Source organism: Symphodus melops (assembly GCF_947650265.1).
Source record: "Symphodus melops genome assembly, chromosome: 3".
NCBI lineage: Eukaryota > Metazoa > Chordata > Actinopteri > Labriformes > Labridae > Symphodus > Symphodus melops.
The window spans coordinates 10842216-10857846 of NC_136693.1; the positions used below are offsets into that span (position 1 = coordinate 10842216).

The window sequence follows — 15631 nt, forward strand, 5'->3', positions numbered from 1 at the left end:
TATGCATTTGACTTTGATTACCCTGTTTTATTTTAACACTACATCATGTCCATCTTTACGTGTACAACGCAGTAGAGTAAAAACACGCCTTTCCTAAAGTCAGGTCCATACACCCACTGCGCTGTCTAACTATTTGGTTCATTTATGTAATTATCTTTAATACAGAACATACAATTTGATCAATTACTATCATGATAAAAACAACAACAAAAAAACAGACTTCCTATATATTACTTATATATAGCTTAAAAAGGCTACTGCCTATGGATATTCTCTAAAGTTCACGTTTAAAAAATACATTCATAGATAACACAATCGTGCAATGCATTGATTAAATCTAATTATAACAGGTTATTGATGCTTCAGTTAATGCAACAAGAACAATACTCCAAATGAATGAATTTGTTTTAATGATGCAAGCTGGATAACGTCCATATGAATTTCTAGACAGCTCTTTATCTTCTTTTATTGTATGTATGTGAATACCATGCAGATTTTGGTCTTGATCATTTTAGAGAACTCCGTTTACTTAAAAATTAACTTATTTGGATATATGTCTTGGACTTGTAGTCTAAAATCCATAGCTAAGTTTGTAGCCGACATAAAGTGGGCTATATTTTTTTCAAGAGTTTTTCCACTTTAGCAGTCATCCCCCAGAGGGCGCTATTGGATGACAAAATGGACCTTGAGGTCGGTACAGTTATTAAGTGAATTTAATAAAAAATAAACATAGCACATTTTCCGTCATACGTTTTAAGATTAAAATATATAAATGCAATGTCCCGTCAGCAGTAGTCATGCATTGGTGTTCGTCCCAAATAATCTCAATAAGTTATTTTTAACAATTACTTTTTATTGTTTACTTGATGGACATTCTGTAACATCGAAAGGTCTCGGCTTTTGTCATTAGAATTAAATAACGCAGCTTCGTCCCGCACATACCTCCTCTTTATAAATAAACAAGGCAGAAAGCGACGTGTTCGGGTCAGCTTGAGTGACGCGGCTGACAGGCCAGTTAGAGTGGAGGAGTTTTCTCACAGCCAATTGGAGACTTTGTTTCAAACTTTTACGTTTCCCTAGGACCAAGGGTACGTCTGGTTTATTCACCTTATTTTACTCATGAGTAAATATCATATTCACTGTAGTAAATGGAGAAACAGCAAACCCTCCTTTGACTGGTTTATATATATTTTTTAAATATGTTTAACTACCACTGAAAAAATGAAATCTAGCAGGATTGCTAGAAAGTTTAATGCTGACTTATCCAAATTCTTTGTTTTTTTTGTCATTGCTCCAGTTTATTGTCTGCTCTTTTAATTTATTTATTAATGTTTTCGAATTTACTCGTTCTGTATATTTTATCTGTTGTTTGTTCATCATTTAAAGAGTTTGTATAAACATTTTGCATATGTTGAAATAAAGCCAGTAAGCAAAACAAACAAAAAAAACCTGTTTATTCACCTGCACGCTTTGCTTTATTCTCATCTATGTGGTGGGCCTTTCCCGATCCTTACTTGTGTTTGGAGCAATATTTATTGCAGACGTTTGTATAGCATTTTCCTCAAAATAGGTAAGCCGATGACAGGCTATGAGAACATGTATTAGTTCATAGCTTTATTTAATACGAACACTCATTGAGATTACTTTCACGTGAGAAATGAACGTTTGACTGTTACCTGTGATATATATTTTTTTTAAAAAACTACACACTTGAGTTTCTAGAGGTCTAGAGAACGAGTGCACACAATGTCTGTACTCCATTTCCTATTCCAAGTCTCCAACTATATAATGGAGAGCGGTTTATGGCGTTTGAAACTGGGAACTGCGGTCAGCCACGTTGGAGCCCCGCTTGTATTCGCTTCGAAGCAAGAGATGTGTGCTGTGTAGATCCAAAATGGCGTCAGTTTCATTCTGTGCGGAAATGGTATCCGCCTACGGTGGCAGAGCCAATCAGGAAGCTCGTTTTAGGCCAGTAGCGTTTCCGCTCTGAACGTGCACACACCGAAGTCAAAGGCCGCTCGAAAAACCGCTCGTACTGGTTGGCGGAGAGGATTAAACCGAAACAAAATATAATCTTTTGATGGGTTACGTTCACCCAAGCAAGGCTACCGTCATGCAAATGGAGTTCCTAAGGTTCGTAGCTTGCGGTGAAGACGAAATAGTAACGCTGTAAACGAGGTTGCGTGGATATTTTATTGTTTTTCCCCTCCTGGACGTCTGTTTGTTGGTGTACACGGCTCTGAACAAGCTAGCCTCGTTACTGCTGAACTGCTTTGAGCTGCAATGGTCGACGCGAATTTATGCGTATGTCTCCAAACCAGTCGTCTCTGAACCGACGGCGACAAATGGGACCATCCAGCATCGGCCGAAAACATCGAGGCATATATTAAACATTAAAGATTCAGAGAACTGTTTGAATTTGTGGACATTCAGACTGAGGTAAGTCGCAGTTTTCTTGGCTCGTTTATAACAACAAACTGACTGGTTAACTCTGATGTTTGTGTGCTGCGACAAAGGTCAACTTGCGAGAATTATATTTCTTTTTAACATGAAAACATGGAGATGCTTAACATGTTATCCTTGTAACACATTTCCACCGAAATATGTTCAGCTTTGCCTATTGAACCCATGCTTTCTTTGCTAATGCTTAGTTATAATTTATTAAATGTTGGTATTTTTATTTGGAAAACATCAAATTCAAGCATATGTTTGATATGACTTGCATTACCAGTGTGTGGGTGATTTAAAATGCAACCTAAATGGGTAAGGAAATTAGTGCTGCATATGGTGAAATCCTGCATGCACGTAAGAGTACAGGCATATTAACAGGGTTACGGATCCAGTGTTCAGCTTACAAGTAATGTTTGCTTACATTTGACCATAATTAAGGCTTCAGGATTTACCACGTGCAAAGATCCCAGGCAGCCAGAATCTTTCATTTTATTGAGAGATATCAATAAATACATCCCAGTTTGGTCATCAAAAGCAGTGTTAATATACAAGCTCCTGCAGCTAAGTGTTCTCAGTGAAATAAATCCCTGCCATGAAGCTCTATGTCATGTTAATTTGCTCCAGCACTAAAGCAAAACTGATGTGATACAAGCCTCTTCTATTAGAAGAGCAATACATGTGTGTCAGAACTAAAACACATGCAGATTATTTGTGAAATAGCCCAGCTTTAAATGCACACAAGCCACCCAGAAACCAACTGTAAACAGTCAGCTGACTAACAGGGCATGTACAGATAGTATTAGTGACACAATTACCAAAGTTAGGCCAGTGTGGTGTTTGTGTTTGTGTGCACAAAAAGCAGCACAGGGGGCGGATACAACATGGTTTGATTTAAAATGAGCTGTAGAGGAAATAGAATATGTAGGAGAAGCTCTCCACTTTGGTGCAGTACCAGTGCTGAAGAAAACACTGCAGTGCCGCTGGTGGTGTTTTCCACCAAGATACTGAAAGTGTTTTAGCTTGTTGGGGCGTTCGTGTTGACTACACTGCAGAGGCACTGATGCATATCTCTGTCTCCCCAGAGTTTTGCGTAGGTCCTCTTTCTCTTTAATAGCTAAAGCCTCAATCCAAAAGCTGTCACATGCGCTACTCTGTTTACATGAGTATTGTGATGAGCGTCATTTCAATGTAAAGTAGATGTTGACACATTCTGTCTCTAATACCAGTTGTCACTCTAAGGGTTCAACTGTAATATTTGTGTAATTTATTATTTTCTTTTGGACTTTCTAGTGTAAGATTTTGTAAAGCTTATTGTGTTTGTGTCTGAAGACGGGCGGAATGTTTACAAATAACGCAGCACTTATGATGCTATGTCTTGATGGCTATAATAAAAAAGCAACCTTTAAAAATATACATATACACAACAGTTGAGGTTTGTGGTTTAATCAGTAAACATAGTTGCAGCCATGCTGTTTGACAGTGCTGAACTGATGGTCTCCATTTGGGACTTCTTTAGGGTTTAGAGTTGATCAGTAGAACCAGGCCCTCCGCCTGCTACAGGAAATGGAGATCTGTGGGGCCAGAAAGGTCATGAGCTCTTCTTGTATCTTGGGGTTACACGTTTTGGGTAATTTAAAGGCAGGCAACATTTTAGTGTTTCTGTTTTATTGTGGCTCTTTTCTCACAGCTGCTAGTCTGACCCTAATTAATTTCAGTTTTAAACTGAATCTTGAAATGTGCAAGTAACATCATAAACAAGTTTTCCTCCATGCCTCTCAACTCCTCTTTTGAAAGGTTTTTGTCATCTGTGAGACTCTTTAAGTGGCCTGCTCAGTATCTTCGGTAGCATACTTAGTTTGAGCTCATCACTGTTGAATTTGTCAAAAACACAACAAAGGTGAAAGAGAGAGAGAGAGAACAGGACAAGCTTGATATCTGTGTTTGGGTAGCTTGAGTGTCAGTTGCAGAGGAAACCCAGATGATTATCCTGGCCAAGAATGGTTAAATAGCTCTCTGTAAACAAGTACTAGAGCTGAGATTGTAGAACCGGAATGACAACAGCGAGGTCTTCGAATCCTTTCGAAGTTTAACAGGGATGATAGACGAGAGGGACGATTAGGAGAGCGCTGCAGTAAGAGGGACAGTCGATTTGATGCAACAGAATATGACTCTGCATAATAATCTCTCAAAAGTGTAACAAGACAACAACATTTTCTCCGGTTATTTTACGCCACTTGATTATTTGTTTACCTTCTAGTTAGTTTGTCCGTTTGTCATTGCTTGTCGGACTAACTTGATGTATTTTCAGTAACATTCCTTTTGTAAAGCTTGATTTATAATTTACTCATGACCATTATTTGCAAGTTCAGAGGGTTTTAAAACCCTGATGAACATTTCTGGTAGCCTCATCATCACATTTTTTTTTTTTTTTTTAACTGTACTGTTTAATGTGCTACATGGCAGAAGCCAAATTGTTCCTGAGTTTGTAGCCATTGCTCACCTTAAAAACAAGAACCACAAGATGTGAGACAATTATGTTGGAGATTTAGCTTCACCCACTACTGTTTCTATATTGATTGGATTACTGTGACAGGCTCACACAATCAGATCAAACTTTGATTTGGAAAATATTCAAATTAGTATTCTTTTACTGCATTAAATATGTCTTACTAAAATGTGTTGTAAAAGACCTATAGCTTTCAAGATCATACACAAAGAATAAACTAGACATGATACAGTGAATATTTATTGATTCAGACAACGATGCACCAGAGACAGATGGGCAGGCGCTCTACAGTTTGTCTTCATCCAAGAAATCCATGGCACCAATCCTAGCGAACAGGTGATCAAAGTGAGCACTGGTCAGCCTTAAGTAGTACTCGGAAGCCAGTAATCCCGACGCATTTCCCGAAGAAGGCTCTAAAATTCTTCAAGCTGTTTGTGCTTCGTGTTGACAATATGTACCTTGAAAACCAGGATGTTGATTTGAAGACCTGATCTGGAAGAGCTCCTTTTTTTGCACATTGTGTTCACTGCCTTTTCTTATCAAGCTAGACCGTTTTGTTTTTTTTCCTGTGCATACAGATATCTTCTTTCCATAAATTAGTCCTATTCGTTCATTCAGCTCAAGTTGCCAGTAGATTTAGTAAATATATTTGGCATCAACCCATTGATCCACACATTTACTTACTTACATTGAATCCATATGTTTGTTTTATAGCTAAGTTATCCTCTGCTACATGAGTTAGCAGAGTGTTGCATCATGCTCTACATGGAACATTCACATTGATTTACCATTGTTATTGTTTCATGATGTTATTTTGGGCCTTTTTTCTGTTGTTGAATAGGACTGTGTATAGAGTAGAAAACATGGAGGGAGCGTTGGTAATGACATGATGTAAGGAACCTCAGGCTGGATACAGGCCGTCCACTTGGTAGACCATCGCTTCTGTACATGTGGTGCGACCGAACCAGTAGGTCATCTGCACCCATACATATTAGTTCAATTCATATTATCTGTCCGTGACATTTTCCATTTTGATATCACTACTGGGTTTCTCTAAGAACCAGTATGTCTGTGTTATTTGCTTAAAGAGCATATTGGTATAAATTTTCTTCAGTATTGTATTTCAAGTGTGGTCAAAAAGTCCTGTTTGTGTCATCAGTTTGTAAGTTAGAGAAGTGAGAATTAAAACATTTGAGTGACGCAGAACTTTGCCTTTTTTGTTGTTGTGAGTGTACGTGATGTGGTGGCACTTATTCTGCTCTCGGGCCTTTAAAAAGAGTACTCCATTAACCCCATGATTTGGTGACTTACATAGTATGCAATACATCTTGCAGACTCTTGTTCTAAAATATTACTGAGAACGTATGAATAATTCCAGTGAAAGTATTATAAAACAGGGTGTGCTTCTATCAGCAAAAAAAACAAAACAAACAGTCCGAAGCTTCAGCTCCGGCATCCACTCTGCCTGCCTTCTGTCCATGCTGGCTCTCCCCTCCCCCTCTCCTGCAGAGAGTGTGGTCCTTTTAGGTAAACAAGCATGGCTACTCCTGTTTCTTGTCTGTCTTTGTCCATCTCTGGCTTCCCTGTTCTTCCCGTGTTTCAGTTTCTCTCTCACTCCCCTCTCCTCGTCCTTGCTCGCGTTGTGTAAATCTTTTATAGCTGCTGTTATACCGGCACAATCTCTGCGGATACTCAAATGGCATCTAAAGCCCTTTGAAACTCAGCCCTGTTCCTTTGCCCCCCTCCTCTATCCTCCAAGTGAAATGGAACAAAATGGCGGGCCCCAATCCTGCTGTTTCCCTCGGGGACTGGAGAGCCTCATATCTGGGGTTCGGAGGTCCTGATGGTTCATGGCGTCTCCAACTTGTGTTTCGCTGTGCTTACTTCCTAGCCTTCCGCTGTGCTGCTCTTGATAATATTTTCTCTTCCCTGCATCTCTTGCACATCAAAGGGGAAAGGCTCTCCAGTCTGGCATGCTGCTACTTCTTCTAGAAATGTGCTTTTTACAGATGTGGCTTTTGCTCTTCCGGATCAAGTTCTGGAAAAGGGGATATGTCGTCTTCTCATATAACAAATAGACTCACAGCTTTATTCAGATTTCCAACAATCTTATACCCTTACAACACTGTAGCATGGATCAACCAGCAGCTGGGCGAGATCTGGCCGATATTACTAGATTTATACACCAGTCAAAAAGCATGTCAGTGTCAACCGGTGATGCACGTACGCACATGCGCAGCTACTTTCCAGTTGAAGACCGTCTTGTCTTGATTATCTAAATGTTTCATGAAAGCATTTGAATGGTTAACACATAAATAATAAATATCCATATCTCATATATTGATTATAGATTTAAAACAGAAAATGGCCAATATTGGTATCATATCTTTCCCTCCCCAACAGCGATGTCTGTATAAGCCCCCCCCCCCCCCCCCAAAAAAAACAACAACAAAAAAACGCATTAGCTGGGCCCTTGTTGATATGAAGATTTGTTTCAGGGTGAATCAAAATGTGTGTACATCAACTTCTGTGCGATGAAAGAGCATTCAATGCTTAATAATAAGGTGAATTGGTGATCTGATGGACATATCAGGAGATTGTGTTGGCCTATGGAATGTAGAATGTGTATGCTCTTAGCTTCCTATTGAATTGGCACACGGGCTCAAACAATTATTTGTTTGAGTCCCCATTGTCAGAGAAAATTTGTTGACTTTAAAAACCCATCTGTTGAGTAAGTTCAAGGAGTTAACAGTTACATCATGTGAAGGCTACTGGAGTGGTTTAATCTTCCAGGAGTGTTAGACTACATGAAAGTCTCGGCTATAGATAGTATATATAGTCTCGGCTGGGAAAGCATGAAGAAGGAATGGTTCAAACCCGAAGACAACAGTTGGTGTTTTGAAGGGATTTTCTTTTGAGCCGGAGACTGTGTGAGATGATGTGTTATCCATACATGGTATTAGAAATACTGTGTCCCTCTGGCCTCAGCTGTTCTGCTCTGTTCAGACTGTTGCTGACACACAGGGAAAATGACAACGCAGGCTTGCTTACCTGGACTCATTCTGCCTTCCTTGGTTCTCCTGTTCTTTAATGATTTAAGATTAAGATTCACTTTATTGGTCCCCGTAAGGGAAAATTCTGTTTACGCTCTGATGGTCATGCAACACACACACACACACACAGGCTGAAATATACACATGCACAAACAGAATCCTATGGACATGCACTAACAGAGAGACGTCTGTTTGACGAAGCTGCTGGTGGTGGTGCAGGATTCGGTGCCCTGCTCAAGGGCACCCCAGCAATGCTCGGGCACCTCTGCAGCTACCAGACAAATTTCCAGATTTGGTCCGCACTGGGACTTGAACCGACGACCTTCCGGTTCCCAACCCAAGTCCCTACAGACTGGGCTACTGCCAAAAAAGTGATGCTCTTTTTCCTTTCCTATTTTAGATATTTAAACCCTGTTTTTTGGAAATTGAAGAAGGTGTACAGATCAGTGACATGTCTGACAATGATGGTGAGAAAATCAGATATTTTCTGATAAAGTTTCTGCATTAATCTTGAACTGGATTTTCAAAGCTATACATGTCGGTATGCACAATTATTGTCAATCGGCAAATATAATTATTGATGGTAGATGGTAGTTTACTTTGACGTTGATGCCTGACTCTGTTCTAAATGTAGTGGTGTTGCCTATGACAGAGGCATGTTCTGATGGTGGTACACAACAGCACCAGTACCCAGACCTGGGCAAATTGATAGGAAATGATGCATATGTGAATAAAGTGTTTGCTTTGCTGTTCCTCGTTACTCTCCAGTGAAAATGGTATGTTTGTATCTTGTCAACAACTGGCCTTTGTCACACTGCCATAAATGAAATATGTCTGGGGTAAATCGCTTCATGCTCGCTTCTGTTGTGCTCGGAGGGAAAAACGGCTGTATCAGTTTTCTTGTGTCCAGCAATCCTACACATGCTGGATGAGCTTTTAGCTGAGACAGGGGGTAAAGGGTGTTAGGACAAAGTGTTGGGTGGGGGGAGGGTAGAGGTGGTGTGGCCTGGCTGAATCTCAATCGCCACGGCCCTTCAGCAGGGCTGGCCTTTTGATGGGCCAGCTGCAGCCATTCATCCACCCATTTACATTGATATGCAACAACAGGAAAGGGGGAGGGGCGGACTGTGGGGAGATGGGCCTCTGCGCCTGTGCGGGTGGGATGTGAATGAAAAGCAAAGGCATACCTAAATACCAGAGAGATGAGGTCCGTCAGTCGGGGCCCATGCCCCTGCTCACTACTACGAGCCGCCATGGTTTGTTTCCCCACCTCAGCATGCCGTGGGGCAGTATACTTAACACAAAGGGTCTAAGCACCCTCTTTGACCACTACATGCATTTTCACCACTCAGCTCTTTTCTGTCTTTACAGCCAGGCTGGTGGCTATAAAGAGGTTTTGATTCATCCCACTGTCAGCCTTAACAGCTCTCTCCCGCTACACCTATTGTCAGTGCTGCTGTTTGTACTTTGCCTTCTCACATTTTTGTGGGTAATTGCCTTCAGACAGATGATTTACTCATGTGAATTCTTTATAAAGGCTTATTTGTGTTGCTTACTTTGGCTGCAGAGTTTGAAGTCCTCACTTTGGGCAGACTGTAATGGAGGTTATAATGTGCAATCGGCTGGTAGAAGGCACCTCTTTAACTCATTAAGATGTCAGACTAGAGATGCATCTTGAAAAAAAGGTGTTGAAAAGATATTTTGATATCTTTTCTGTCTGCCATATAAATATTGCGATATGGAAAATACATGAAATTAAACCAGAAATACAGTCTACTTTTTATGCACATAAGAGGGCTGCATGATGTACAGTGTGTTTAATGTTAATAATTTGCTAACAAATTGAGTGTAGTAAAGCCTGCTGTCTATGACTCAGTTTTTATGCTGATATTCTTTGCTACATGTTTTACACAATGATTTGTTGCAACATGTTCCTCCTGAAGCCAAAAAAAAAAGAAAACATTTTTTAACAACTAAATTGGCACAGACTGATGTGAGCATAGCTGATGGAGCTTCATCTGACTGCATCAACATGTTGTTAAAGAACTTGTCCTCCATCAGACGGGTCAAATGTGGACAGACTGAGTGAGAAATATTTTTTGTTATTTATTGCCATGGATTCCAACTTTCGGGACGCGTTTATTTTTAAAGCACATACTCTGATAATGAAATTTGCAGCAAAAAGATCCTACAGACAAACCGTAGCCTCCGTTCATCCGTCTTTGCAGCATAGATCAGATGTCCTCAGATGGATCACATATCACATGGTTCAGATCGGATCATGGATCTTTATAAAGATCCATGATCCCCCCCCTTTTGACTCAAACTGAAAAGTTAAAGGCTAAGTTCACAGAATAAAATATCAACGCTTATGACTCGTTTCTGTGTAAAGATCTGGAAGCAGAACATCATAAATGTGTAGATGAAAGCTGGGAAGAAAAGACAAATGCACCAACTAACCAGCACCTTTAAAACCACAGGTTTACAAAGTGCTTTACAATAACCGTAGTGACATCTGTCAATAAATCTATTCTCTCCTGGTGAAAGCCCTGATCGTTTCTCTGCCATTCTCATGCAATGACCTTCCCAGTTTGAGCTGTGCGTTGATCTGTGCTTGTGGAAGACTCTCTTAACACTGCATGGATAGATAGCTCACAGGTAAGACAGCAGGGTTAAATTAGAATTCATATTTTCATTGACATTTACATGCCATGCATTCAACCTGAGCAATGGTTCATATGCCCTGTATTAATGAGCCATGCATGAACTCCATTTGGCCAGTCAGATAGAGCGAAGGCAGCTTACTGTTAAATAAGTTGGTGACCTGTTTTTAGACTCTGCTTCTTTTTCCTTTTACAGTTGCTTCATAAAAGTACCAAGTATTTGGTACTTTTTTAAGTGAAAAACAATCACATATTCCTTCTGACGGAAAGTCTATCCTTAAGGGGAAGGTCTCTGTGATTCATTCATCTTTTAAAGTGAAACATTATTTTCAGGGTGCGAGCACAATAACGAAGCTACTCCATCATTACATGTTTGTACATTCATATTGATTCCATAACGGCGTAATATTCGCTTCCCAGTCTGTGAATCCACATTGCGTAATAGCTTTGCAGAAACAGTGGGACACACACATCCCCCCACAGTGGGGATCACTTCTTCCCCCAACACACATTTAATGTTTCTAGATCCTCAAACAGGAACATTAGAGACTGCATGAACTAAACGAGTACACAAAGAAAAGCTCTGTAACCATGACTCCACTTGTCCCATCTTTGTGAAATTTATATTGAAGGCATGTCATGGAGTTGTAAATATTTTAAACGTGCTCTGTTAAGAGGGTTATAGTGGTGCTTAGCCTGGACCAGATAGTAACAGTTGACTTATTTATTTAAAACTATGGTTTGTGCTGTACATGTCAGGGATCTTTAAAGCTAATATACATAATCTGAAGAAATAGTATTTAAGAAGATAGATAGCAAAACACAAGATGTTGCTAATTTTAGTTCACCCACTTTACTTGTTTTCTACATCGTTTGATCTCGTCACACTGAACTGTGTGTAAGGATGCCTGCTTTCAAACACATAGCATGATCACTACCTGGGTCTATTTTGATTTGAAAATCTGAAATAACTATGAAGAGGATGAGTAAGAATGTTAAATATATCACATGTCATGTTGTGTTTCCCATTGGGTTATACAAGTGATAGACATGACAGTCACTTGCTTATGTTTAAAAAAAAAAGAAGAAAAAAAAGAAGATTTCTCCATCACATATCAATCGCACAGATTCAGGCTTAACACATGTCCTGGTTTTTCATGAGAAAATGCGTACATTTTCATTGGTTTAAAAACCCATGATATTTTCAGCAGGATAAATGATGAATGAAGAAAATAAATAATGCTCTCATTTTCTTGATTTATTCAGAGTCATTTTAAAATACAATGTTTTCACTTTCACTTTGGTGCAAGGATATGAATAAGCGCTCGTGTTTAGCCAGAGCAGTCAGCAGTGAGTGGAAAATCACATCGTCTTCAGTCAGCCTGCACAGGGACTTTCCCTGCTGAATATGTGGCAACATAGAGCCCTTCTTAAAGCTACAGGCCAGAATGTGTTTGGCTCTTGTATCGAGGCTTGCACGTCCACATTGTATACCCGTGTCACATTGCAGAGACATTTCACTGACTTTTTAGTTTGCCAAGAAAGGAAGCCGCCTAATGAGAAGTAGAAATTGGGAAAACAGGAAATACAGAATAGGTTTCAAGTTGGCCTGAAGCTACCAATAATATGTCCCAACATTTCGCTCTGTTTGTCTGCCAAGGCTTCGAATAGTCACAAATCTTTGATTAGATGACTACAGTTAACCAGACACTGATCTTTGAAGTTCTTTGATACTAGAACCTTCATGCCTATAAATACACTGCCTTGTTTTTGTGCCCATCTGTGTGTTTTTTTTGTGTGTGTGTATGGTTGCGTGTGTGCCTGTGTCACTCATATTCCCTGCAGTGAATCTTTTTTTAGAAACAGCAGCCAGCAGTGTAATCTCTGGTGTGGATGTAGGACAGGTCTTTTATTCCTTCTCATTACATATGCAAAGCCCAATTTCACCCATAATCACTGCATTTCCTGTCAACACGTGTGCTATCACTCGAATGAAGGTGAGCCATTGAAGGATGTTTAAGGCCATGTTTGGGAGGCAAAGTTGTGTATACTTAATGTGTTTTTTCTCTTTCCCCCGAAGTATAAATAAAAGACAAAGGATGGATATTCTTTGTCTCAAGGGACCAGATATTTAATCAATGTAACCATTATATTTAGTTATAGAATTTGAAAGCTTCTTTTTTATAATGCAAAGCTCAGTGTTTCTTTGGCGTTTCTTTGAGAAACGTTGATGTGAACTTTTGCTGCAGGGACACTTTGGCATATGAAACAGAGGGGTCAACTGTCAAACTGTGTTATGTTGTTCTGTGAGGCCAGAAAGTCTTCACTTCAAAGACAGGTAATCAGTAAAACTAAAACAGTATCACCAATTGGATGGTATCTTGCAATAAAATTGCTTCTGTCGTCGTAGAAAATCTGTAGAATTAAATGTGCGAGACCTACGATGAAAGAAATCAACAGTAAAACATAGATCTTGTAAGGAATAATAACTATGTATGATTTCAACATAACAGCAATGCTCAAAGGTCCACCAGCATAGACACTTGTCAGTAGATGAAACGCCATATTTCATTTCAGACAAATACACGTTTGAGCAGAGCCGTTTCCTTGCAGAGCAGTTCCGAATTAAAATCTATTTGTAGCTGCAGCTGCTCTGCTATGAAAGACTTTCCTGTTAAATTATGAAATAATGAAGAGCTAAATTAGGAGCGTTTGGTCGAAGGAGAGATGCAGATTGAAGTCTGTCAACGTAAAATGTTTGCTCAATAGTCCTCTGGAAACATACTAAGTAAGCCAGCCCTGCTATCCCCCCTCAGCATGTTGATAATGCAAGTCGCCACACTCCTTACAAGCACGTCACATGCTCCGAGTACTCGTGTGAAACATGTCCAATTTCTTGTGTGATTCTTGGACAGATGAGATCATCTCCTGCACTCAGTCCTGTGGTGCACTGTTATGCTGCTCTCTCACACACTTGGCTCAGCTCTCCTCTTGTCCTCTCTCTAACCACCTAACACCCGTGCTCTCTCTGTTATTTGCTTACACTTTTGCACTGCGGCCTGTTGTCTCCCATCCTTAGAGTTTAAAGCAGTATGCATGCATTCTGCATCCTCGCATGGTCCTCAGCTCTCGCTCTCTCTCTCTCTCTCTCTTTGACTGTCTCCTCCCCCCTATCTCCACCTCTCTGCAGTAGCCTTGGTTCCTCAGGAAGCACTGCTTGCAGGAAGCTAAGGGCGTTTGCCTCATTTCCTCCTTTGTAAGAAGTTATAGTAAACTATGCAGCAAGCAGTTTTCTCTACTGTTAGATGGAGGTTTGACAGAAGATCTATTGTTTGTTTAATCATTGTTTTTGTACCTAAATGTGTTGAACTCATTGAGATTTTCTTTTTTGTGTGTTGCGCAACATGAGCAGTTCATTTCATGTCTGACACAAAATACAGTCAGAACAGATATGCTTCTAACATCTTGCTGCCAACTCGTACTTTTACCATCATGTTTTCATGCTAAGAGGTAGTGAGGTTGAAATGAATGGATGCATGTGGATGCAGACTTGGACGGTCGACGCATAGAGGCAGGGACGTAATCAGTGCTGACGAACACTGCGCAGCGTTGTGGCGGTCCGGTCAACCTACTGGCCACGGCATTGAATAAACGCATTTAAAACATGTGACAGAAAACAACATGAATATAGTCAATCCTGTGCTTACTGACTTTATGAGCAGAGCAGCTGGTCCTGCACACTCAGACCACAGGACGTTTTACTGTGATGGTCTATGTGCTGGAATCCTCTCTTTAGCCCTTAGCGAGGATTAGCATCATGATTTCATAAAGTCCAGGATGACTAAAAGAAGGGAGCGGACGCAGTGATGTGTACTAAACATAGTTGATTCCAGACAACATCATAAAGAATAAATGCTAAGTGTAGCTCCGCTAAAGCTGCGTTATTTTGAAGATCAGTGAATTATATTTTGGACAAGTTCTTCACAATGAAAGTTCTGTCCTATCTGTAGTTCTAGTGAGGCCGGGGAGATATGACTCAAAAACACAACTCGTATGAAATTCAAACACGCGATACAACCTCTGCTGTCCTCGCGGCCTCGCTGCACCCCGCGGGTATGGACAGCTTTCCAATGTGGACAAAAGGAAACGTAGGACTGTGGCAGAATACTGTAAAGGTGCTTTTCACAATTGTATCAAACTCCTGTAAATATTGTGGCATAATACGGCAGTCTGAACAGGGCTGTAGTCTCCCTGTGTGAGGTGCATGTGTGAACAAGCAACTCAGGAAGATTTAAATGCCCGGCTGCCTTGTATTTTCAACAATTTCTAAGGAGAGTTTATATTTAAACAACCTGAGAGAAAGGTCTGACGTGGCTCTTTGTCCAGGCATCATACTCTCACACGTGCCAAGCTTGGCTGCTTGTACCAAACACACTTTTGAAGCAGGATATTATCTAGGCCATGTGCCCTTCAGTCAGCTTAATCTGGAAATAACCCTATACCCCACCTACACTGTAGATTCCACGGCATCACACCATGGTCATGTTAAACTCTCAGTTGTGATCATGCTCGGATTCAAAAAGGTCGACAGTAGACCAGAGAAGAGAAGGACTGACATTGCTTTTCAAATGGACAATAATAAAAGCTTTTTACTGTCTTCAGGGACAGACGTGACCATTTGATCTTGCACAGTTCTGTAAACAAGGAGAAATCACGGAGGATTCAGGTCATTTTTGGATGATTTTTCAGTGTTGTTCGGGGGGGGGGGGTGTCTGCGGTCTGCCGTGTCTATGAATCCCCGTGATTGCTGCGCAACACGGATTATTGACGTTGGATCCTTCAAAATCATCTTTTTCATCAACTGCCTATTTCAGTTATGCCTGCTCTACTTCTCTTCTTCTATTCGCACAACGTTTACAAGAACTCTCTGCTTTTACTGCTACTACTTCTCAAAAGAC

At 40.4% G+C, this 15631-nt stretch overlaps 1 protein-coding gene across 2 annotated transcripts in view; it reads left to right on the forward strand.

The window, feature by feature from the left end:
- Positions 1–1966: 1966 nt before the first annotated feature.
- ankrd11 (ankyrin repeat domain 11) overlaps positions 1967–15631 on the forward strand; it is a 96610-nt gene continuing 82945 nt past the window's right edge. For both annotated transcript variants that reach the window (XM_079339145.1, XM_079339146.1), the window contains exon 1: positions 1967–2439. The gene's annotated coding sequence lies outside the window, so the exon portion shown is untranslated. The remainder of the gene's footprint in view (positions 2440–15631) is intronic.